This window comes from Heloderma suspectum, chromosome 6 (genome assembly GCF_057233095.1).
Source record: "Heloderma suspectum isolate Gila_16-S chromosome 6, 16-S_ref, whole genome shotgun sequence".
Lineage (NCBI taxonomy): Eukaryota > Metazoa > Chordata > Lepidosauria > Squamata > Helodermatidae > Heloderma > Heloderma suspectum.
This window is the reverse complement of record NC_139463.1, coordinates 104,640,251-104,666,462: the sequence shown is the minus strand read 5'-3', so window position 1 is coordinate 104,666,462 and position 26,212 is coordinate 104,640,251. Positions and strand designations below refer to the sequence as shown.

At 45.6% G+C, this 26,212-nt stretch overlaps 1 pseudogene across 1 annotated transcript; it reads left to right on the top strand.

Moving 5' to 3' along the window:
* Positions 1-934: 934 nt before the first annotated feature.
* LOC146342249 (uncharacterized) lies at positions 935-26,212 on the top strand (annotated as a pseudogene). The gene is made up of 9 exons (XR_014783932.1): positions 935-4,176; positions 5,284-5,489; positions 6,971-7,322; positions 7,527-7,681; positions 8,807-8,856; positions 12,973-13,146; positions 19,010-19,092; positions 20,074-20,224; positions 23,136-26,212. The product of XR_014783932.1 is annotated as an uncharacterized LOC146342249 (transcript).

The window sequence follows — 26,212 nt, the reverse complement described above, 5'->3', positions numbered from 1 at the left end:
GAAGATTGATGCTTTTGAACTGTGGTGCTGGAGGAAAATTCTGAGAGTGCCTTGGACTGCAAGAAGATCAAACCAGTCCATGCTCCAGGAAATAAAGCCAGACTGCTCACTGGAGGGAATGATATTAAAGGCAAAACTGAAGTACTTTGGCCACATAATGAGAAGACAGAACACCCTGGAGAAGATGCTGCTGCTAGGGAAAGTGGAAGGCAAAAGGAAGAGGGGCTGACCAAGGGCAAGATGGATGGATGATATTCTGGAGGTGACAGACTCGACCTTGGGGGAGCTGGGGGTGGCGACGGCCGACAGGAAGTTCTGGTGAGGGCTAATCCATGAAGTCACGAAGAGTCGGAAGCGACTGACCGAATAAACAACAAAATAGAGCTGAGCCAGCTGATCTGCCAGAAGGTTGGGAAAATCTAACAAAAGAACAGGCTCTGCATGCCTTGAAGGAAACCTGTAAGAGGATATAAGCACCACTTCTAAAATGCCTGCATTGTAGAAGAGGTGTTTCAAGCAAACTTTGGCATTCGTGAAATCCAACTAATTTTTTTCTTGCACATAATTTCTTTATAATAATCTCATGTTCTAACCACAGTTCCACATATGAAGTGATTCTCTGTGTTATGGCAACCATGTATAGCGATGTTACAAAAGCATTAAGTATCTTTTGACAGATCATAAACTGAAAAAAAACAAACCTCTCCTAATTACTGGTAACAATCAGTAGCCAAAATATTCATTCCAATGTACTGGCACAATGCAACTGTCTGCCAAGTATGTGCTCTAGCTAAAATTGGATGAGGGAAATGAAGTCCCTTCCTCACCGTTGCCTAATTTTGGATCCCGAGAAGCTGCAGCAAAGGCTCATACAGAGCAGGTTTGCAGCAGCCCATCGTTCTATGAAATTAGGAATGTACAAAGAAATAGAATCAGAATGGCTTGTTTATTATCTGTTTCTCACCTCTGTGGTGTCAATCACCACATTTAGAAATCCAGACACAATTTGGGAATTCCATGCAAAAATTATTGTGACTATTATCAAGACTGGAAGATCCAAATAAATCCTCGTATCAATGCTTCTGATTAAAAATGAATTTCCAGTAAACAACAGTACAAGGTTAAACTAGCTCATCTGCCAGAGGACTGGAAATAATATTACCAAAGAACAAGTTTTTGAGGACTTGAAACCTATAACAGAAAGTAAGTGCAATGTCCCTGTGACAGTCTACCTTAGAAAACAATGTACAGGAGAGGCACAAATTCCTACTGCCACCACTTTCACCAGAACGTCCTTCCCTTGTGAAGGTGAGAGTGGCCTCTTAGGGACTTTTGAATGGTGAAAGTCATCTGACTTTTTGGTGGGGCATTACTTACTTTATACTAGGTGGCAAGATTTTCTTTTCCTTTAACTTAAAAAATAAAAAATGAAGCCAAGCCAGGTGCTCCAAGCAGTCAGCTTGGCATGTAGCTGCGCTCTCCGCTTTAAAAATGTGCCCAGAAGACCTCTGGCAATGATGCTACATAGCTGTTCTGTCCCAGGCTGGGTTCCTGGCGGGGAAGTGGGGGGGAGGCATGACTTCAGGTTCAAGAAAGCAAAGCAAGGCTAAAATAGGGATGAACCATCACAACATCTGGTACTAGAGTCTCATTTGAGTGTCTGCAGCCTAGTCCTACATCCCCTATTAAGGCTACAACTAGATGCAGGCTACATGGCTTCAACATCAGCCACTTTCCCGCCCATCCCCTTTTGCTTTGTTTACCATCCTGCTTGATGAAGAATTCTGGAGATCATGAAAGCTTGCATGCTATTTTGTGACCTTTGAGTTGGCCTAATAAAGATGTATTACTCTAACAAGGATTTTGGATTTTTTTATGGTCCACATAGCTACCTTGGCTTTTTGTACATCACTTTAAAACTCACAGTACGAATTAACAACGCTAGGGTGATACCAGGGTAAAACCAGCTATCCGGAGTAAGATGCTCATCTGTTTGAGGCTCATAAAGAAAAGATGGGAAAGCACAAGGAGGGAATTAAGGCTGCATCCCTATACACATTTACATGGAAGTAAGTCCCATTCAACTTACTTATTGAGAGCCAGTGTGGTGTAGTGGCAAGAGTGTTGGACTGGGAGCTGGGAGATCCGGGTTCTAGTCCCCACTTGGCCATGGAAGCTCACTGGGTGACTTTGGGCCAGTCACACACTCTCAGCCCAACCTACCTCACAGGGTTGTTGTTGTGAGGATAAAATGGAGAGGAGGAGGATCATGTAAGCTGCCTTGAGTGCCTTGCAAGAGGAAAAAAGGTGGGATATAAATGCAATAATAATAATAAACAATAATAAAATTCAGACTAGACACATAGGATTGCACTGTTAATGTCCTACAGAAAGTAAGGGGTGTTTCCTGATACAGAGAGACAGAGACTAGGTTCCCACGATGAAAACAAACCACCATGCCTTATTTAATCAGCAGCACATGCTTGTCCATGCCAGGCATCATTAGCCTAATTACCTGCCTAATTGTTGCGTTATCTGAGGGTTGTTTCCCCCTCAAACAAGGGGGAATGTACATTGAGTGACATATATGAGGTATGAATCAGCCTCCAGGTGGGTATGCGGTCGTTCTGGCAAGGTTGATGAGCAGAGACTCAGCTGCAGCAGCTCCTTCCGTCATGAGAAACACTCCACCTGCTGCTGGTACTGAAAGGTAGACTGTCTCTGAACAGGGAGGTTCTCCGCTTCGGGCTTCTAGTGGAGTCGTTCTCTTACATTTCTTCTCAGCGATGGCTGCACATTCTATAGCGGGGAAAGTCCATCGGCAGCAAAGGCCCTTGGCGGGGAGCGGAGTGCTCTTTGCACATGCTCCAGGTCGCTCTCTCCTTTCCTCCCATGCTCACGGGCTAAGCCCTGGCTGTGACCGGAGCCCGGATCGACCTACCCAACATCACGGGACCGCCCTCCGCTCCCCGGAGCGCGCAGGGGGCTCGCCTGGGGGAGGATCCTCCACAGGAAGGGCGGGCGAGGCGGAAGCCGCGGGAGACGCGGAGGAGTTGCGAAAGCGAAAGCGAAAGCGAAAGCAGGGCGCGCCCGCTCGGCCACGGTCGGGACCCCGCCCCCGGCCCCGATTAGGGAGGAAACCGGCGTCAAACCAGCCGCGAGTGCCAGCGGCGAGGGATACCGTGCGAGCCCTCCTGCCGGAAGGGAGCCAGCGAGCAGGGGAAGGCATTGGAAAGCCGGGGCTCGGCGGCAGCGACCGAGAGGCTCTCCCGGCTGGGTTTGCGAGGGGCCAGCCTGGCCGCTGTGAATTGCGCATCCGCGGCCTCCGCGGGGGGCTGTTCCGCTGGGCCGCAGGGTGCAGCACCGGCGGGGCCCGGCGGCAGCGGGAGGCGCACCCCTGCGGCGCCTCCGCCTCCGCCTCCGGCAGCTGTCAGCCTCCGCTCCCCACCCCCCGGGGGAGCCGCCCGCTGTGCAGGGAAGACCCCGAACCGCGCAGCCGCCTGCAGCTGTCCGGATGCTGACCCTTCAGCACTGGCGCAGGAGGGATAACTTGGCCCCCGAGCAGGGGGATGGACTGGGCGAGGGCCGGCAGACTGAAGGTCAATCCCGACAAGATGGCGGTACTGCCAGCGGGTGGTTCGCTTGCCCGGTTTGGTAGTGTTCAGCCTGTCCTAGAGGGGGTCGCGCTCCTGAAGGATCAGGCGCGCAGCTTGGGGGTGCTCCTGGATCCGACGTTGTCACCTGAAGCCCAGGCGGCCAGGAGCGCCTTCGGTCAGTTTAGGCTGATGCACCAGTTGTGGACAGAGATGGCCTGGTGACAGTGGTCCAGACTCTAGGAACCCCCCGGTGGGCTACCGCAACGCATGGTATGTGGCGCTACCTTTGAAGACAGTTCAGAAGCTTCATTTAGTTCCAAAGAGAGACTGGGGGGGCCCATACACGCATGTGACCGCACAATCATGTGACAGCACTGGCTTCGTCAGCTGCACTGGCTTCCAGTCTGTTTCCAATTCAAAGTGTCGGTGTTCACCTTTAAAGCCCTAAATGGCTTGGGACCAGAATATCTAAAGGAACATCTCCTTTGCTGGGTAGCTACAAGACAGAGGACCCTACTTATGGAATGCCCTCCCCAAAGAGGTTCACCTGGTGCCTGCTTTGTTATCTTTTCAGTGCCAGGTAAAGAGCTTTCTCTTTTCCCAGGATTTTTAGGGCGCAATCCTATGCACATTTAGACGGAAATAAGCCCTACGACTTCCAGCAGCCCCCAACCAGCCATGTTGTAGGACTTCTTTCTGTCTAAACATGTGCAGGATGGCACACATAGAGACCTAGTTCTAGATTTTTATGGCTGTTTTATTGATTCCTGTGCTGTTTGTTGCTTTGTATTGTATTGCATTTTATTCATTTAAGTATGTATGTTGTATTTTATATTAACTCTTTGTATGGCATTTTAGTTTTTTAAGACAACATTGGTTCTTGGGCAGATTAAAGTAGGATAAATAAAATAAATTCCAGGTAACAACCAGCCATTCTCTCTCAGCAGGGCATCCCACCCTTTCCTCCTCCTCTACCACCACCACCACCACCACCACTGTGACACTGTCTCTCCCCCTCCCCCCTCTTATTCCATTTTTCTTTTTCAAATGTCACTCTACATTCCATGGCTACTGAGCATGCCCGGCCCTAATTGGCTTATTGGGGTGGGGGTGAACTTATAAGATTTTTTTTAAAAAAATGTTTTTTGTACTTCTGCAAACCTCAGGGTTCCCTTGAGCATGCTGATAACCCCCTGCATGTTTCTCGATGGCCCCATTTAGGCTATAATCTTGGCGGCACTCACTGCCTGAATTCACTATTAGAAGGATTGATGAAGTTTAGTGCACGGTATATGCAGCTTTGCTTTTCATCAGTCTCGCTCCTTTGTACAGCTGAACGCAGTTGAACCCATACAAATGCACAAGGAAGGGTGGCTTTATCGGGGATGAGGCTGTTTTGCATTGCTTGCCTCATTAAGTCCAATTAATTCATCTCTTTTGTATTGCAATGTTCCTCGAAGACACTCAAGGCAATGCACAGCATATCTTTATCATCACAACAACCCTCTGAGGTAGGCCAGGCTGAAAGAGAATGACTTATGAAGCACGACTAAGTTTCCTGTCTGAGCTTAAGATTTGAACCCCACCAGATTCCCTTGGTCCATGTCAGCAGTTCAGACACTTATCTCATGGTTGCTTTCATGGTTTTCTCTCTCTCTTGCTTGCCCCTAATTTCCCTCTCTTTAAGACCTGCCCTGAGCATAACTGAAGGGCCTCGCTGCTTGTGGAGGAAGACTCTTCAGGTAGGATGGCTGGTCCAGAGAGGTTCTACGAGAGGATCCCCCACAACTGCATGATGGACTTCAAGGAAGTTGGCAAAGGGGGCTTTGGGACCGTGTTCCAGGCTCGGCACAAGGACTGGGGGATCAAAGTTGCAGTGAAGATTCTCCAGAGGTGAGGGTGAGGGTTGGGAATTGTATAGGTAGAGCCCTTAAAGGGATAGGGCCTAGTGCAGCTCTGAAATGGGCCTTGTCAGTGCCAGCTTTTTTGTCAGAGGCCCTGTGCCTTCAACAGCAGTGTAAGGGGCAGAATATCAGCTGGCCTTGCTTTATCCCTTCACTGCATTTCTGTGCTGAGAAAAGCTGCACCTGTTGCATTCCTGCCTGCCGTGCAGCTCTTCAATGTACAGACTCCCTGTGACCTCTAAAATGAATGATCAATGGCCATAATGATCTGTAGGGGCAAAGGCCTTTCAAAGAAGGCAAAGGTGTAAGTAGATGCTTCTCATTCGCTACAGGCTCCAAGCGCTCAGACTGCCCCATCTGGCAGGCAAATGGTTCTGTGAAGTGTCAGCTTTAAGAAAAATTAAATTCCGGCCCCCAAAAAGCGCTGGTAGTTCAGTTTGTCTTGGACTGTACCATTCCAAATTATAGGGCGGGGGGTGTGGATGAGGAGAGCTAACATGCCAAGGAGAAGACTTGGCTTAAACGCTGCTCTCTGCTTGGCTCAGCCCGGTCCTTTCCCAGGCAAGCTGTGAGCGCGTGTGGGTCGCTAAGGGGACCTAATTGGGGCAGAGGATGCATTCAGCAATGGGTAGCTGGTTCAGGCTCTCCGGGATGTGGGAGAGCATCCCGGGGAGCTGAATGTTGCGCCAGCCGTGTCCAGTACTTACACGGGACTGCAAGGAGAGGTGACGGTGGCAAGCCTGAGCCCAGGTCCTGCCTGGATCCCAACTCTATATATAGCAGAGTAGGAATATGGGGTGGGGGGGGGGTTAGGTGTTCCATGGGCAGGAGGAAGGGAGCCTAGACTGTCTGTATTTTCGCACCTGAAACCAGTTTTTTAAGCTGTTCTTTTCCCTCCTCTTGTATGGAGTATTTCCAGTTACAGAGCCCCACTGGGAAATATAAGCATAAAAAATAAGAAGTTTCAGGTGGGGAGAAGGTTCCCACTTGCTCACCCCACTGACCTGATTAGGCAGACCTAATTCTACACGCAAATCTGCCACAGCCACTTCTAGCTTGGCCTTGAACCCAGTCATGGCAAAGCCTCTGGACAGCTGCAGCCCTGCCCCTCAATGCAGTTACACAGAACTTGAAGTGTTTGGAGACATACACTGTGGTGATCTCCAGTGGCCCCTCTTAGGTCCTCCAAAGGGGACTCCAGGGAGAGGGAATAGCCTCGCTTGGTGGATGGGCCCAATCGGACACCTCGCCCCTCAGCGCCCAGTCCTAATCTCAGAGTCTGGTCATTCATCCTCTTCAACATGGAGATGAATAGAGAAGTCCCCCCCTCAAATTCCAGTTATGATTCAGGGAGACGCGCCCCACCCCCACCCCGGCTGAAAATTCTCTGCTTAGGGTCATCCTCAGACAATCCCTTTTTGTCTTCCACTCCTGTTACTGACTGTGTCCTCCACTCCTATTGTCCTGCAGAGATGTTTCCTGTAGCCAAGAGAAACTCCTGAAGGAAGCCCGTGCCATGGAGAAGGCGCGTTTCACCTACATCCCTCGCCTCTTTGGCCTCTTTGTGGGTGAAGAGCAGGCAGAGCTAGCGGGGGCGGGCTCAGTCGCTGTGCCCTGCCTGGGCCTTGTGATGGAGTTCATGGAGAACAGCAGGTTGTCCACCCTGCAGTCCAAGGTCCCTTCCTTGCCCTGGGCCCTGCGAGTCCGCATCCTCCACCAGGTGGCACTGGGGATGAATTTCCTGCACAGCCTCCGCCCTCACCTGCTGCACCTGGATCTCAAGCCTGGCAATGTCCTGCTGGATGGGAACCTGGATGCCAGGGTGATCCTTTAAATGGGGTCAGTTAATGGGGGCGAGACCATTTATAATGTATAGTGTTTCTGTTTCCAAGTTTCTGAAGTTCTGTTCTGTTTCCAGGTTACTGTTTTCAGCAGCCAATCTGTATCAGGATTGCTGGCGTGTGCATGAATGCATATGTGTTTGAGCCTAAGTGTTGCTTAAATTGCCTCCCCCTCCTCCATTCAGGTGGCTGATTTTAGATTGTCCAAGTTCAGGCAAGGGTCTCCAAGCAGCAATCCCTGCTTTGGTGAAGAAGAGGAATGTGGTGGTACGCTGGCATTCATGCCCCCTGAGGCATTCAGAGTTTCCTACAAGCCATCCCGTGGCACAGATGTCTACAGGTGAACACCAGCTGCATGGCCTCTGTCATGTACTAGTCACGTGAGCACCGCAGGTCTAAGAAAAGAATTGACTGGCACACAGTTCACAATTAAAGCTGTCTTTGAGGAGCAGGAGCTTGATTTTGTGGATCCACTACTCCCATAACCTCTATGGTGCTTTTTCCTGTTTGCCTGGCATAGGTTACGCGGTCCATAGTGACGTTCCATTTGAGACCAGCCTGTGGCCCTGGAGGCCTTGGTGAGCATGATGGAAGCCTAGGAGATAGAGAAAGGAATAGGACTGTAGAGGATACTGTTCTACATGAAGAGGGCAGATCTCTCCAGGGGACATACGTCTAGGGATGTCAGAGAATTCCGCCCGAATTTTAAATGGAATCGAATTCTGAGAAATCCGGTCCGCAGAATCCTCCTCAGAACAGGTTGGCCCGGTCAACCCAGACCAGAGCTCACACAGACCCTTTTTTTTTGGTCTGCCAGACAGTGGATTTTACGAAAATAATCACGATAAGAAATCCGTAAATCGGAAATGGAGGAAGAAGAACGTGAACGGCTTTAGCCTTTTTACGAGGCATTTTCCCAAGGCTTTCTTTCACTGGGACTGAGTCGCAAAGTCCATGGAAATCCTCCATCTTTTCTGTTTATTGTCTGTGGAGGTGAGGTCAGGTCCGGTGAGGTGAGGTGAGGTCAGGACAGCTCCAGTGAGGTGAGGTCCGGTCTGGTCAGGTCAGGTGAGGTCCAGTGAGGTTAGGTGAGGTCAGGACAGGTCCGGTGAGGTCAGGTCAGGTGACCGGAAGTTACGTGGGGAATCCCCACGAAGGGCTTTACCCTTACAGAGACCGACAGCAGGTGCACAAAAAGGATTTTTCGGTGGTACTTAACGGAATTATTTACGTAAGTTCGGGGAGCTGAAAAAAACGAGGGAATCCGGGGCATGCAGACAGCGGAACAGGGCGGCCCTCAGCTCTGTGGAATCCTCGTGGAGCGGAGCCGCTCCGTGAGGATTCCAGAGGGGAGGAACGGATCGCCTCCCCCCCTCCACAGATTCCCCACCGGAATAGACGGTGGGGAATCCATACATCCCTATATACGTCTGAGGCCCTAATCCACTCCCTTCTCTCTTTTCAGTTATGGGATCCTCATGTGGTCATTGTTAGCTGGCAAGGAACCTTATTCAAGTGAGTCCTACTCCTTCTCTAGTGCTTTTTTTCCCTATTTCTCTGAGATCTCAAGGGATACTAGGACTATATTTAATGGAGTTAAGCCCTGAAGAACTACCACAGGAGAAAGTAACAGGGGCACTTCCAAATATATTCAACTAAAGCAAATACAACGACACATGGGTGTGTTTGTCCAGTGACCAAAACGGGTTACTTATGGAATATCTTCATGTACATTAATGCAAACATCATGGTTTCCCCTGGGGAATCCTGGGAAATGTAGTTTGGTGAGGGTGCTAATGCATTGCCCTATAGTTAGTTGCTAGGGAGAGGGAATGACCCTTAACTTGGTTTGTTGTAGATATGCCCTCGGGGCTTTTCCGGATTGATCTGTGGGTGCCTTTGAAAAGCTGCTACAGAACCATCACTTCACTAATCCTGACTAGACATGTAAAATTTCTGGAAATTTTGAGGCCATGGGAAAAAACTGGCTTTTTTCTAGGGGTTTCGGAAAAATGGAAAAATAAGCAATACTTATTTTTTTAGTGCTCTTTACAGATCTAAAGTCATTTTCTTGCTTTAAGACAGCCTTCTCCATCCTGGTGCCCTCCACATATTTTGAACTTCAGTTCCCATCAGCCTCAGGCAGCATGGCTCTGAAATCCAAAACGTCCAGAGGGCACCAGGTTGGGGTGGGCTGCTTTAGGAACATAAAGCATCCTTTCTGTTCCTAAACTTATTTTATGTATAACTTAGTTTGCTCATAAAATTATTGTTATATTTAAAACTTTTAAAAATGAACTCGGTAAATTAGTAATTACTGTCTAATAGATTAGAACTACACTAAATGACTGCTACAGCACCAGAATCACGGGACTCTGTAGAACAAAACCCAGACTGTCAAGAATGCATATTTACTGTCAAGAATGCACAGGGTGACTCTAGTCACATGTTGGGAAACAGCATAAATAGTTTTTAGAAATCATTTGGTGGATTAAAGGCTGGGTAACAATATATAGTACAAGCTGGGTTTCGAAGAGGCAGAAGAACTAGAGATCAAATTGCCAACATTTGCTGGATCATGGAGAAAGCAAGAGAATTCCAGAAAAACATCTGTTTCTGCTTCATTGATTACGCTGAAGCCTTTGATTGTGTGGATCATAACAAACTGTGGCAAATTCTTAAAGAGATGGGAGTACCAGACCACCTTACCTGTCTCCTGAGAAACCTGTACAAGGGTCAAGAAGCAACAGTAAGAACCGGACATGGAACAACCAATTGGTTCAAAATTGGGAAAGGAGTATGACAAGGCTGTATGTTGTCGCCCTGCTTATTTAACTTATATGCAGAGTACATCATGAGAAATGCCGGGTTGGATGAATCACAGGTCGGAATTAAGATTGCCGGGAGAATTATCAACAATCTCAGATATGCAGACGATACCACCCTAATGGCAGAAAGCGAAGAGGATCTAAAGAGCCTCTTGTTGAGGGTGAAAGAGGAGAGTGCAAAAGCTGGTTTGAAACTCAACATTAAAAAAATGAAGATCATGGCATCTGGCCCCTTCCTGGCATATAGAAGGGGAAGAAATGGAAGCAGTGACAGATTTTATTTTCTCGGGCTCCAAGATCACCGCAGAGGGTGACTGTAGCCATGAAATTAAAAGACGCTCCTTGGGAGGAAAGCTATGGCAAACCTAGACAGCATAGTAAGAAGCAGAGACATCACCTTGCCGACAGAGGTTCATATAATCAAAGCTATGGTTTTCCCAGTAGCAACGTATGGCTGTGAGAGCTGGACTATAAGGAAGGCTGAGCGCCGAAGAATTGATGCTTTCGAACTGTGGTGCTGGAGAAGACTCTTACGAGTCCCCTTGACTGCAAGGAGGTCCAATCAGTCCATCCTAAAGGAAATCAACCCTGACTGCTCATTGGAAGGACAGATGCTGAAGCTGAAATAGTTTGGCCACCTAATGCGAAGAGAAAACTCCCTGGAAAAGACCCTGATGCTGGGAAAGACTGAAGGCAAAAGGAGAAGGGGACGGCAGAGGATGAGATGGCTAGAGAGCATCACGGATGCAACGAATATGAACTTGAGCACGCTCCGGGAGAGAGCGCAGGACAGGAAGGCCTGGCGTGCTATGGTCCATGGGGTCACGAAGAGTCGGACACGACTGAACAACAGCAATATATAAGTACCTAGTCTTAAATTCTAAAAGAAAATATTTCATAATCCAAAGCTGTTCAATTTTTCCAGTTGTTCAGGAAAAAAAAACAGTCCTCAGGAAAAAAAAAATGGGGCGAAGGGTTTTTTCCAAAATTTTCCGGGTTTTTCCTGGGCCTTCACGTCTCTAGCCATGACTGCTTGACCAGTGAACTGCGCCCTTGGTGCTGCCATTCCGGAGTTCATACGTGTGATCTGTGTTTGTAGCACCGCACTGGTGATGGTTGTGGTGACAGTTCTTGATTGGGTTGGTGAGGACTCCATTGTGATTGGTGCTGCTGTCACTCCCCTGTCATGCACCATCTGCCTCCATCCAGCCCGAGGACACGTGGCCAGGACAGGGCCAGAGGTAGTCACTTGAAGCTCCCTGCACAAAAGGAGACAGCATGCTAGGGAGAAAGCAGGAACGTTCCATTTATTTATTTAAAATGATACTGTTTTTTAAACTTAATAGCAAAGCAGCTAAACCTAAATTGTGCATTTGGGGCTGAAAGTATGAAAGTTAGCACACTTACACATTGACCCATACTAAACATTTTTGATACACATCTCAGTAGGCAGGGCCCCCAGGGAAGTGGGGCAGGACACTGGCCACTATGTTATTTTATCTTTTAGTTCCTGAACCAGGGCAAAATTTCTTACCATATGTGATGAATAATGCTGAATATGACTTCTAGGAAGGTCTGCACCCCAAGAGATGGGAAATAGTTGGTGGACCTGCAGCAATCATGTTGTATTGGGTGCAAACAGAATTTTTATAAGTCTTATGTGCAGAGCCGGCCCTGCCATGCAGCAAAGTGGAGTGACCTGCTTAAGGCGGTACCACCTTTGAGGGGCGGGGGGGGGGGGATAGAAGTCCCAGAGTGCTTTGCATGGTCATTCATATCTGCAGTATAGTGTTCTCTGTGAGTTGCCACGGGATTGCATCTTGCCCAAGTCTTCGTTTGGATGCAAGACACTGTCAAGCATGGTGTCCCCATGCTAATACAACCCAAAGTAGTAAAAATGAATCAAGAACTTGGGTGTGTATACCCCAAACCTAAACTTTTGGCCACCCCCAAATAATATCCCCAAACCACAGAAAGAGTGGTCTCCAGAAGATACAACTGCATTTCATCTGGCCTAATGCTTTCTTGGGTTGTAAGACACTGTCAAGCTTTGCGCCCCCTTGCAGTCATTCTCAATGTATGCAGAAATGATTATAGAAATGGAGGTCCACATTCCACAATAAGTGGTACAAGATAGTTATGGTTAAGAGTTAAAATAACCAGTGATTAAAACCATCAGTTCAGAACAAAATATGAAAACTCCATTTAAATCGCAATAAAGCAAAAAACAAAAAGCACCCAAATAAATACCTTTCAAAACATTCCTCTTTGGCACACCAGTAAAAGAAGGAATAAAATGGCAATTAAATATAAATACAACAACAAATTGGAGGAACCTGTTTTAAAATTCCTGCTTGGCTATGAAATTCCTTGGTTGACCTTGAGCGACCCTTCTTTATTCTGGCCCAAGATCAGGGAGGGTGAGATAAAAATACACAAGGAGCCAATGTGGTGTAGTGGCAAGAGTGTTGGACTAAGAGCTGGGAGATCCGGGTTCTAGTCCCCACTCGGCCATGGAAGCTCACTGGGTGACTTTGGGCCAGTCACAGACTCTCAGCCCAACCCACCTCACAGGGTTGTTGTTGTGAGGATAAAATGGAGAGGAGGAGGATAATGTAAGCCGCCTTGGGTTCCTTGCAAGAGGAAAAAAAGGCAGGATATAAATGCAATAAATAAATAAACAAACAAACTCTGTGGTGTGATCAAGCGATAGGAATGACTGGGTGAGCTCGTCCTCAGACCTTGTTCCTTTGAGTATCTCCCAAACATTCTATTTCATGTCACCCCATCCATTCATTCTCAGACCTCCCCCGCTGCAACTTCAGCTCCCTCATCAGAATGCACGTCTCTCAGGGCCAAAGGCCAAGTACTAAAGAACTGGAGAAGAAGATCCATGAAGTGGAGAGGATGGAAGATATGATCACTCTAATGAAACAGTGCTGGCATGATGAAAGGGCAAAGAGGCCATCCTTCCAAGGTAAACCTGACACCTCCCACCCTCTGAAGCAGGATCGCCCTCGACCAGAGATTATTTCTTATAAAAGTTTGCTGGGTTCAAGGCAGGAAATTGAATCTTTAGATCTGTAAGCCTGTTCCAGTAATCCCAATTATGTGGGGATGCATTTAGTGGCTTCTGGAGAGAAGGTGGGGAGGACTCTGCATTTTCAGAGATGCTCTTGTTTATTGTTACTTTGTGTGTTCCAGGGATAAGTTCTCTGGTACTGGAAGCCTATTTTGGGTCTGAGCTCTGATGATCCTGGACTTGTGTTAACTACTCTCAGGGGCTGTCATAGAATAGTAGGGTTGGAAGGGGCCTACAAGACCATCGAGTCCAACTCCCTGCTCAATGCAGGAATCCAAGTCAGAGCATCCCTGACAGATGGCTGTCCAGCCTTAGCTTGAATGCCTCCAGTGTGGGAGAGCCCACCACCTCCCTAGGGAATTGGTTCCATTATCGTATTGCTCTAACAGTCAGGATGTTTTTCCTGATGTTCAGCCCAAATCTGGCTTCCTGTAACTTGAGCCCATTTTTCTGTATCCTGCATTCTGGGATGATCGAGAAGAGATCCTGGCCTTCCTCTCTGTGACAACCTTTCAAGTACTTGAAGAGTGCTATCATATCTCCCCTCAGTCTTCTCAAGGCTAAACATGCCCAGTTCTTTCAGTCTCTCTTCATGGGGCTTTGTTTCCAGTCCTGTGATCATCTTTGTTGCCCTCCTCTCAACCCTCTCCAGCTTGTCTGCATCCTTCTTAAAGTGTGGTGCCCAGAACTGGACACGGTACTCCAGATGAGGCCTTACCAGTGCTGAGTAGAGGGGAACTAGTACTTCCCGGGATTTGGAAGCTATACTTCTATTAATGCCGCCCAGAATAGCATTTGCCTTTTTTGCAGCCACATCATATTGTTGGCTCATATTCAGCTTGTGATCTGCAACACAAGATCCTTCTCATTTGTAGTGTTGTTGAGCCACGTATCCCCCATCTTGTAACTGTGCATTTGGTTTCTTTTTCCTAGGTGCAGAACTTGGCATTTATCCCTATTAAATTTCATTCTGTTATTTTCTACCCAGCACGCCAGTCTATCAAGATCACTTTGAATTTTGTTTTTGTCTTCCAAACTATCATTTGTTCCCACATGGATGAGAAGAAAGGGATATCTGTCAGTGGGCGTTATGAATGCAGGCAACCCTTCAGTCACGTCTCTAATCCGTCCTCCCGGGAGACAGCATACCTGGCAAGTCCACGGGTGTTCGTGACATACTTGGGTTTCGATCCCGCGCAGCAAGGAGTCTCCCGCTACTACTCTTCTTGTTGTAGGCATTGGTTTCATCGCCTCTGCTTGGCTGACCTTCAGCCTCTTGCTCGCTGTCATGCAGGTTCCCCTGAAATTCTTCCTCTGCAGGCTGTCTTTACTTGTTATCCTTGGGATTTTCTTCCTACCAGCTTTCATGGCCTGTCTTCATGTGGTTGGCCATTAATGCAGCATCCCTGGGAGTTTGGACATATTTTAACCACACCAGTGGTAGGGCACCCATGTGGCTAAGAGTCTCAGAAGGAAATAGGCTGCTTGAGTCACATAGGAATGGGACTGAGGAATTGGATACAAGTCAAAAATAAGAATGTTTTGTCTAAGTTCCACCAAGTTCTGTTTCACATATTTGTATCAAAATGGTTGATGGTTTACCATTCATTGTTGACTGTTATTTAAAAAAAACCAACATTAATAGCAATATTTATTTTTAAAGTGTTTTTAAAGTGCCATTTAGCTTCCCACATGAATGAGGCAAAAATGAACAAGAGGGCCGTAGCTCTGTGGTAGAGCACAGTCTTTGCATGCAAAAGGTTCCACGTTAAAATACTGGCATGTCCACAAAGGGCTGTATAAGACCTCTGTCTGAATCCTTGGAGAGCCAGGGCTAGTGCGTGTGGACAATACAGAGCTGGATCAACCAAAGGCCTGGGTGGGTATAAGGCAACATCTTATGACTATTGTGAAAATGTGATTGTACAAATGCCCAGTTTGTAAATACACTCCAAAGCAAAACACATGACCACCAGTAATGCATCGAGTTCTAGGCCAAAATTGTCCACAAATCTCAAGAATGTTGCAGCACCTTTATTCTTCACAATGTTCAGTGTGTCCTTAACTTTGGTTAGTACTGCAGAAATTATTTCTTCCTCCAAGTTCGTCAGAACTTCGTTTTTTGTGTAGTGATCCACCATTCGCTTCCAGATCCAGCTCTTGACAAACACCTCATAGTCTGTGAGGTATTTCACATATTGGTCAAAATTCCACTCATCCAACAGCTCCTTCAGGAGAGTAAACGGAAAGAAACTCCGACTGGCACATTCTATGGACTGCGGACTCTTACAAAAATTGTCTATTATTTCTATCCCAAATCTTTTGTTCATGTAAATCCAGTAGGGCCGGATGGGGACACCTGTCACAGAACTCCTTAGCTCAGATTTGCTGGGCATCTTTTTCCTGATAAAAATCTCTGAACCTAGAGAAATAGTGGGGTTTCAGTTCTGGCAGGCATATCTGGGGATCATTTTCCTTAATGAAATCTTCATGCATCTTCTGAAATTTGTGAGCTGCTCCTCCCAAAATGTGAAACTTCAGGTCCACCTCAAAGACAGGTGTTGTATGAAGTTCACGAACACATTTTTTATGGAGTCTCTTATCGATGATATGCAAGATCTCGTCACAGTAAGTTTCATTGTAATCTTCTTTGCAACGGACCTTTTCATCAATGTATGATGTGCACATGGATATCAGTGACGTAGAAAATTCTTCTACATTGTGCATATTCTCATGAAGATGAGCCTGAGCCAGATGCATCCGCCATGAAAACTGTATGTAATCATTTTTTATTTGGAAAGTGTTTATTTTATAGTTCAAAAAACCCTTCTTTTCTATTAATTTTCGTAAATTCCACTGAGATGCCAAGTTCTTTCTCAGATGACAGTCAACTTCTGCATAAATATCACGTTTCTCTTGCTGAACAGGCGACATTAGTGACAATGTTTTTGCCCACATTTCATTAAACGCTTGTACCAGCTCCTGATCTTCTAATCTGTGTTTTTTCCTCCTGCAATCCTCAAGAAGCCTTTCAACTTTTGCTTCAATTGTTCCCAAGTATGCAGCTTGAACAGCATCAATCTCGTGCTGACCTGTTTTAATGGGAATTGCATAAAACTATTTCTTAGACAAAGAATTTTCCAGTTTACACTGGAATCTCCTGGGACCCTTGATCACACGAACCATCACACACGCCACACTGCAAACACACAAGAATCACATTCTCTTCTCTTTCAAGATCACCTCCCCCCAAACACACTGCCCACACTTCTCTTACGCACACACACATGCACACACGCTCAACTGTCCATTCACAGACAGCCCATTTATTCACCATAAGCAGACACACATCCCACCCTTCCCCTCCACTCTCTCAGACCTCTTAAGGTCCCCAGGCAGCCCTTCTTGCCAGCTCTCCAGTTGCCTTCAACTTTCCCCAACCCAGCACAGGTCGCTCTGCAGCCTTTCCCTACCCCCTAGGCACACGATTGCCCCACTATTCTCCCCACCAGTCTGCCAGATGCCTCACAGCTCTCTTCACCCCAGCCCCTGTATCATGCCACTGTCCTCCGCCAAGCTTATGAAGCAGGCAGCAGCAGCGGCAGGGACACATTTTCTTTTCTTTGGTTGTTCATAGAGGTTTTAGCTAGTGGCTGGGCATGCTGTAAAACAAGTGTCTGGCCTGTAGCTGCCCACCACCTTCATTCGCTAAGAATGCCTGTGGGCCCAGAGGCATTCTGGGAAAAGGAATGAAGGTGACAAGTGGCTGCAGGCCAGGTGCTTTGCAGCAGCCCCAGCAGCTGCACAAGTTTAGAAATTTAAAAATAAAACCAATGGGGAGGGGCAGGGGAGCTTGATGGGAACCAAGGGAGGTGTCTGTGAGCCCTTGGGTGTTCAGGGGTGCCACAAAGGGCCATCGTGCACCATGCTATTCAACGTCCAGAGATTTGGGCTCTGATGCCATCCATCTGCTGATCCTGGGAAGATGTGCATGTTCTCAGAACCAATACTTGCAATCAGTGATGGACTGGATGGGGCTGAGCAAACTGAAGACAAATCAAGATAGATGTTCTGTCGGTTTGAAATTTGCGATATCTGGGAGTAGGTGTCCTACAGCTGCATTTCCCCTACACACAGGCTTTTTATCTTGCAGTTTTACCAGGGCTCCTCCTTCCGGATTCTTTGCAGGATTAAGATTGGCCCTTTACATGCACTTCCACATTTCCCCCCTCTATCTGCGAGTTCATGACCACCAGTAATGCATCGAGTTTATACATTTATAGGTTTTAAAATTTAAACATTTTTAAAAATTAAAATTCTGTGTGTGTGTGTGTGTACACAAACAGATTTAGAATGTGAAACATTTTGGTATTATACACAGACTTCAGTCACAAATAAGAGTATGTGACAGTACCACTGATAAGCTGAACTAATCAGGAATAAGCCAACCCTCAGTGAGGGAACATGGATTAACAATCAGTACCTGTATGCAAGAGCCAGTCAAGCCACATTAATAAAATTCATGGCTTGTTTCATCTCATCCTTTACATTGATATCAGGTTTCAGCTTATCAGTAAACAATGCCTCTTTAGTCTTTCTCCTTTGGAGGCTCCGTTCCACTGCTGGCACAAAGATCTCCACTAAAGTTGCTCTGCCAGAACGTTTCTCCCTCATATGAAGAGACCAAGCTCTAGCACGTGTTTCATTATGCTGAGTATCAGCAAAGTGCTTCTTATATCTTTTTACAAGAGGTCTTCCAGTTTGGCCAATGTAAAAGGAGTTACATTCCAAACACTCAATTTTATACATGGCACCCTTAACTGTACGCTCCCCTTTACCGTCCACACAGATAGGGCATTCCCGTGTCCAGCATTTGTTGTCATACACCTAAGACTTCAGAAGATGTAGTTTCAATGTTGCTGGGGCAGTACAGACAACATTAGCATTGATGTTATGGTGATCAAGGATCTTTTGGGCTTCCCATGCAGCACTGTCAATCACAAATGGGATTTTCAAAACAGGCAGTCCTCTGGCATACCTCACACTCCTAACAGCTGTAACTGGTAACCTATAACCATTAGCCTCTGCCAATTTTACTGCCTTTTGGTTTAATTCCTCAGCATAATTAACTAGATACCCCAACACCTTTCTGGATGATGATCTTTACCACCTGCTTTTCACTAGCACAGGGTGTGCAGCGTTACAATTCAATAATATATCCCTTTTCATAGGTATACGGTCCAACCCATTCATTGCATCAAACTCTCTATCCGCTTCTTTCACTATATGCGTTATAATATCATCTATATAACAGTGATACAGGAAGATATCACAATCAATACAGAGTCTTTCAATTGAGTTCATATATGCAATGGCCAATAATGGTGCTAATCGATTTCCCATTGCTAAACCACATTTCTGTGAAAAATTTTCAGCGTTAAAGAGAAATGTATTATATTGTGAACATGCAGCTATCTATCAATGTCCTCAATACCGAAGCCATAACAGTTAATGAAATGGTCATTTTCATGTGCTATAAATTCAAAATTTATAATTTTAAAATCTCTGTGTGTCTGTACATATAATTTTGAATTTATTTTTTAGTTATATTTTTCAATTTTTATAAACTGGATTCACTACTGGTGGTCTTTTGTTTTGAAGTGCTATGTCATGCACATTGCATCGCCTGTGTATCAGTTGATTCAGTGCAGGGAAATGGATGTACATTTGCCTCATTTTAGTTTTCTACTTTGCTCAGACTCCATCCGAAAGACTGAATATTGCTATTCCTGTTACAAACCTCAGATTGTCGATGGTGTTCGCAGAGTCCAGGATATTTTGGTAAGGTGTTGCATTACAGTCACCATCTCACAAATAGCCATCTTTGGGCAGTTTTGCTCTAGCTATGTTCCACATCTAATCCAGAACTGATATGTCCATTTTCCCCTTCATGGTATTAGTCAGCCCATATAAATAACCATTTCCACATTCACTGTACTTCACATTTTTCCCTTGGAGTGATGGGAGCTGAATTCCAAAACTCTGCAGGGTACCAGGTTGGGAATGTCTGGCTAGCTAATCCAACCACCAGGTTTAGTTTTTAGCTTGAGAATAATATTCTTAGCCTAGCCTTGGAGACAGCATGTTTGCAGGAGGCCATGCTACTTCTCCAAATGTCTGGGCAGGCAGGAAGTCTTGTAGTTCGGGCAAATTTTAACCATGTCAAGAACCAGCCCCACCACCTCAGTTATGGAGTGTGGGCATATGGGCTTCCCGAATACAGTTAAAATTGGTTTGGAATACAGATGTATGGATTTTGCTAAATCTGTTCTGTCCGTGTATTGTAGCTGTCAGGCGTCGTTCATTCCGTCTTCTCCTTGACAGTCTGGTTTCTTTTAGAGATCTACCAGAATTTCGTCCCACTTGTGCAAGTGCAGAAATGTGCATTTGCACATTTGCATAACTCCCCCCTCAAAGTAAAAAAAAAAAACTGGTCCCCAAGTGCGCAGAATCTGCACAACTCAGTAAAAGCTAGTTCACTGGGGAATCCACAAGTCGGATCCATAGAAATCTGAACTCGTTTGAATCTGTTGTGGATTTCTGTGATATACCTAGTCTACATTTTAGTGTCATCAACTGACCAGAAAAATGCCCATCCTTGCCCGCTCTTGTGCGTTAACAGTGGCCTGGATGTCAGATATCAGTGGGCTTATGCCTGGAGCACAAGTTACTGAAAAAGCCATTTGACCACGTATCCAACCATAATAGTAATTATGTTCTTCCCTCAGTTTTTGTACTGATTTATCATTTTCTTCCTCAAAGATGCAGAGCGACAGTTTACTCCCAGAAGAAATGACATCTGCCTCAGGTTCAATTTTACAAGGAGCCAGCCCCAGCCCCTCAAGATCAGAGAGTTTCCATTCCCAGCTCCTTCTGACCTCTTCCTTGCCAGAATCTTCATCCAGACAAAACAGTGAGTGAGCTGAATTTAGAAACCAGGGCATTAGGCATGGTTTTTTTCCATGTATGAGCATATAGTTTGCTCAAGTTAACATCTGTGCAAATCCTATTGAAATGAAAGGGAGCTGTGAAAGTCTACGGAAGGGGGGAATAGATGTTTTCAGACTTGTCAGCACCTGGGTGAATTGGGTGGGTTGTGGGTGTAGGCCTGGACAAGCCTGCCCTGTCGACAAATTACCACAGAAAAGTGATGGAGAAATGTACTAGTATTTTTTCTGCCACAGGTCCAATAGCAGTTTGGGGGTGGAATTTAGATCAGGAATGATATGGGTGGGAAAGGGTATAATACCCCCTCCTTTCCTGCTGCTGCTCCTATCAGATTGACAGCCCCCCCAGCCCCCCCCCTCCATTTCATTAAAAATAAATGTCAGGAGATCCAGTCACAAATTTCCCTCATAAAACATAGTTTGGCCCTTAGGCTATCTGAACACTAGAAACGTATGTCGCTGTTCTAGCACTGGCCTCGCTTTCCCCAGTCAAGAGATGGTAATTTCAGGAGAGGCTAAGAATTCTCTTTTAGAAATCCCTGGCCTCCACTCAGAGGACGTCAGTTCCAACAGCTCCAGGGAAAAGGATTGACTCCGAATAAAATTGTGGTATGGATGTGTCCATGGTGATGATGGGTGAACACCCCACGCTTTGGGATTAGCCTGTTGTTTACAAGTTTTCTCAGGGAACTCTTGGGAAGAAGAGGGAGTTATTTTTCCCCAGGATTTCTTTCCCAGTTTGTAAAGTTGACTGCAACTTCTCATATTGCCCCAGTATTTTCAATTTTGGAATTAGTCTGTAAAAGATCTCCTTCTGTGCCTTTTTTCAGTTTCAGCTCATGTGAGAGTTCTCTGCATAGCCACACTGGCTTTTTTAGATGACTCCCATTTTTTTCTTCTCGTTGGACTAGATTGTGATTGTGCCTTCAGCATTTCACTTTTCAGCATCTCTAATCCCTCTTGAACTCTTTTCCTCCTTCAGAATTCTGAAGCTCTGAGCTCTTTCAAATCAGCTTTCCTAAACTCCAGGGTATATTTCTGACTAAGCTCAGTTTTCACAGCCCTCAGTATCACAAATTCCAACATGACTTTATCAACCAATTCGTCCTGTTGGTCAGGATTAAGTTCAGGGTAGTAAATCCCCCTTTTTCTTTCTCTCTATGGTGATCAGCAAAACAAGTAAACAAGTTATTGGATATTCCACTCTTTGCAGAGTTAGACTTCCAGTAGATGTCAAGATAGTTGAAATCTCCCATGACTACAATGGCTCACCTCAGTGAAAGACTTGTAGTCTCTTTCAGAAAGGCATTATCCATGTCTTCTTATTGGTTGAGGAATGTGTAATATACTGCCACAACAATGTCACTGTTGTTTCTCTGCTTCTACCCCAAAAATACTTTTGGCCATCACTGCTCCTGAACATCCAAAAGAAGCACTAGATCCAAGTGTGTCCCCAAAGGGCAGGCCAAGTCTTAGAGCTTCTCTACATGAGGCTTTTATCCTGCAATCGAGACTGGTTACTCACGGAAGTTTGGGGGTCCTTTACATGACATCGTCAGACTCCAGAGCCTCTCCCATGTCTTCTGATTTTTATCTCATTCTTTTTAAGATCCGGGAGAATGACTATTAAAATACTGCAAGTTATATTTATCTGTGAAAAGAGGAAGTTGTGCAATGACAGCTATACCACAGCACCATCTAGTGGCTGTATAATGAAACATATGGAACTCGCAGATAGAGGGGGGAAATGTGGAAGTGCATGTAAAGGGCCAATCTTAATCCTGCAAAGAATCCGGAAGGAGGAGCCCTGGTAAAACTGCAAGATAAAAAGCCTGTGTGTAGGGGAAATGCAGCTGTAGGACACCTACTCCCAGATATCGCAAATTTCAAACCGACAGAACATCTATCTTGATTTGTCTTCAGTTTGCTCAGCCCCATCCAGTCCATCACTGATTGCAAGTATTGGTTCTGAGAACATGCACATCTTCCCAGGATCAGCAGATGGATGGCATCAGAGCCCAAATCTCTGGACGTTGAATAGCATGGTGCACGATGGCCCTTTGTGGCACCCCTGAACACCCAAGGGCTCACAGACACCTCCCTTGGTTCCCATCAAGCTCCCCTGCCCCTCCCCATTGGTTTTATTTTTAAATTTCTAAACTTGTGCAGCTGCTGGGGCTGCTGCAAAGCACCTGGCCTGCAGCCACTTGTCACCTTCATTCCTTTTCCCAGAATGCCTCTGGGCCCACAGGCATTCTTAGCGAATGAAGGTGGTGGGCAGCTACAGGCCAGACACTTGTTTTACAGCATGCCCAGCCACTAGCTAAAACCTCTATGAACAACCAAAGAAAAGAAAATGTGTCCCTGCCGCTGCTGCTGCCTGCTTCATAAGCTTGGCGGAGGACAGTGGCATGATACAGGGGCTGGGGTGAAGAGAGCTGTGAGGCATCTGGCAGACTGGTGGGGAGAATAGTGGGGCAATCGTGTGCCTAGGGGGTAGGGAAAGGCTGCAGAGCGACCTGTGCTGGGTTGGGGAAAGTTGAAGGCAACTGGAGAGCTGGCAAGAAGGGCTGCCTGGGGACCTTAAGAGGTCTGAGAGAGTGGAGGGGAAGGGTGGGATGTGTGTCTGCTTATGGTGAATAAATGGGCTGTCTGTGAATGGACAGTTGAGCGTGTGTGCATGTGTGTGTGCGTAAGAGAAGTGTGGGCAGTGTGTTTGGGGGGAGGTGATCTTGAAAGAGAAGAGAATGTGATTCTTGTGTGTTTGCAGTGTGGCGTGTGTGATGGTTCGTGTGATCAAGGGTCCCAGGAGATTCCAGTGTAAACTGGAAAATTCTTTGTCTAAGAAATAGTTTTATGCAATTCCCATTAAAACAGGTCAGCACGAGATTGATGCTGTTCAAGCTGCATACTTGGGAACAATTGAAGCAAAAGTTGAAAGGCTTCTTGAGGATTGCAGGAGGAAAAAACACAGATTAGAAGATCAGGAGCTGGTACAAGCGTTTAATGAAATGTGGGCAAAAACATTGTCACTAATGTCGCCTGTTCAGCAAGAGAAACGTGATATTTATGCAGAAGTTGACTGTCATCTGAGAAAGAACTTGGCATCTCAGTGGAATTTACGAAAATTAATAGAAAAGAAGGGTTTTTTGAACTATAAAATAAACACTTTCCAAATAAAAAATGATTACATACAGTTTTCATGGCGGATGCATCTGGCTCAGGCTCATCTTCATGAGAATATGCACAATGTAGAAGAATTTTCTACGTCACTGATATCCATGTGCACATCATACATTGATGAAAAGGTCCGTTGCAAAGAAGATTACAATGAAACTTACTGTGACGAGATCTTGCATATCATCGATAAGAGACTCCATAAAAAATGTGTTCGTGAACTTCATACAACACCTGTCTTTGAGGTGGACCTGAAGTTTCACATTTTGGGAGGAGCAGCTCACAAATTTCAGAAGATGCATGAAGATTTCATTAAGGAAAATGATCCCCAGATATGCCTGCCAGAACTGAAACCCCACTATTTCTCTAGGTTCAGAGATTTTTATCAGGAAAAAGATGCCCAGCAAATCTGAGCTAAGGAGTTCTGTGACAGGTGTCCCCATCCGGCCCTACTGGATTTACATGAACAAAAGATTTGGGATAGAAATAATAGACAATTTTTGTAAGAGTCCGCAGTCCATAGAATGTGCCAGTCGGAGTTTCTTTCCGTTTACTCTCCTGAAGGAGCTGTTGGATGAGTGGAATTTTGACCAATATGTGAAATACCTCACAGACTATGAGGTGTTTGTCAAGAGCTGGATCTGGAAGCGAATGGTGGATCACTACACAAAAAACGAAGTTCTGACGAACTTGGAGGAAGAAATAATTTCTGCAGTACTAACCAAAGTTAAGGACACACTGAACATTGTGAAGAATAAAGGTGCTGCAACATTCTTGAGATTTGTGGACAATTTTGGCCTAGAACTGCAAAAAGATTTGGTCATTTCTAAGAACAGTTTAGTGTGGGTAGAGTTTAAGCATGCATTCAATATTGGCCAATTTTCTGATTATGTGGAAAAGTTCCTTTCCGATTTGCGGAAACGAATCCTATCTGAGTTTGAAGTGATGGATATTGAATCCAAACGTTCCAAACTATCTGTGAAGCCCCAGGATGAGATCTTCAAGCGGGTGTTTGGCTGTGGGAAGCAGTGTCCCTTCTGCAGAGTCCCCTGTGAAGCTGGAGGGGATGCCCATAGGGAGCACTTTGCAGCAGTCCGTCGGCCTCAAGGACTGGGGGGATACAGAAATACTGTAACAGGAAAGCTTTTATATGATATGTGTTCTTCTCTTGTGACTTCCAAACTCCCTTTCAAATGTGTACATAGCAATTGGGAATGCTTTCTGTATAAGGACTACCGTGTGTATTTTCCAGACTGGTGCATCCAACCAGATCCCAGTATCAATTCTTCTGATTACTGGAAGTTCATTTTTAAAGAATTCAATCATGATTTCGCCAGAGGCTAAACTAGCCGATCTGCCAAACAATTGGAAAAATATAACCAAAGAAGAGGCTCAGCAAGCCTTGAAGGAAGCCTATAATATGAAGTAAGCATCACTTTTCCAAACGAAATGAAGTGAAATGCAACTAATTTCTTTCTCATACATAATTTTCTTTAAAAATCTCAGGGGTATTGCTAAGCACATAAAAGATTTGGGGCCCAGGGCCAGAAGGCACAAATCTGCACAACATTTCCATATGTTGATTTATATCTGTATATGCAAAGGCAGAAATAATGAGTAGGATTTTTTTAAATGTCACAGGAGGCAAAGCCAGCCGATTAATTTCCCATCCAAATAATCTCAAATAAAATAACTTCTCCCATTGATTTTCACCCTTCCCCAGATTGTCCCAAATCCATGGAAACAGTTTCTTCCAAGCGTAATCGCCATGCAGGGAGAGGGGTTTTTTGTGGGGGTGCAGCATGTGGGGAGAGTTATCCTTTCTATCCCCAGCTGCAATCCCTGTTGAAAATCACCCCCTACATGGCAATTAAGCTAAGAAAAAAAAAGTCCATTGGCATCAATAGACTGAGCTCTGGAGAATAAATCTGAGCCCTCAGAAACAGATTTGGGGCAAGGGCCCAAGAGCGCAAACCTGGTAACACCCCTAGAAAATCTCATGTTCTTGATATGAAATGATTCTGTGCCGTATGGCAACACTGCATGTTGTGGTTAGCAAAAAGATTAAGTATCTTTTGGAAGATCAGAAACGGAGAATGGGTTGCTTCTAATTAATTGTAATAGTCAGCAGCCAAAATGCTCATTCATATTGACTGGGACAACGTAGCTGTCTGCCAAGTATGTTCTCTGACCACCACAGAGGCTTGTTAAGCGGCAGCTGGCCAGCTGGCATGCTGGCAATGCAATGGGGATAATGGCACATGAAGTGGGCATGCCCTGTAGTGGCTTCTTTCTGGCTGGAAGTCATTGCTCTCATAAATGTTGTTCTCAAAAAAGCTGTGATAATTGCAGATGTTCTTGAGATTTTAAATTATATTCCTGTGATGTGGGCATTAACAGATGGACAGCAAAAGTGGACCCTGAGAGCTCTTATAGTTGCAAAGTGACTCATACTTCAAACGTGGAAGGATAAACAGCAACCATCTATAACTCAGTGGTCTGAATACTTTCCTGCTCTTGCTACATTTGAATGTAGTTCCTAGAATCATCAGCTTCATTAGGATGCTAATTTAGATGTATGGACTGCTTACATAAATGTGTATATTTGAAATAGAAATCTCACATTTTTCTTTTTATCAACAGTGTTGTGAACAATTATTGTGAATGGATATGCTCTTATCTCATGTTCTTTTTTTTCTCTTTTTCTCTTTCATTGCTGCCCCCACCCCCCATGACTTGTTTTTGTTACATTGCAAATAAAAACAATCCTCATTGCT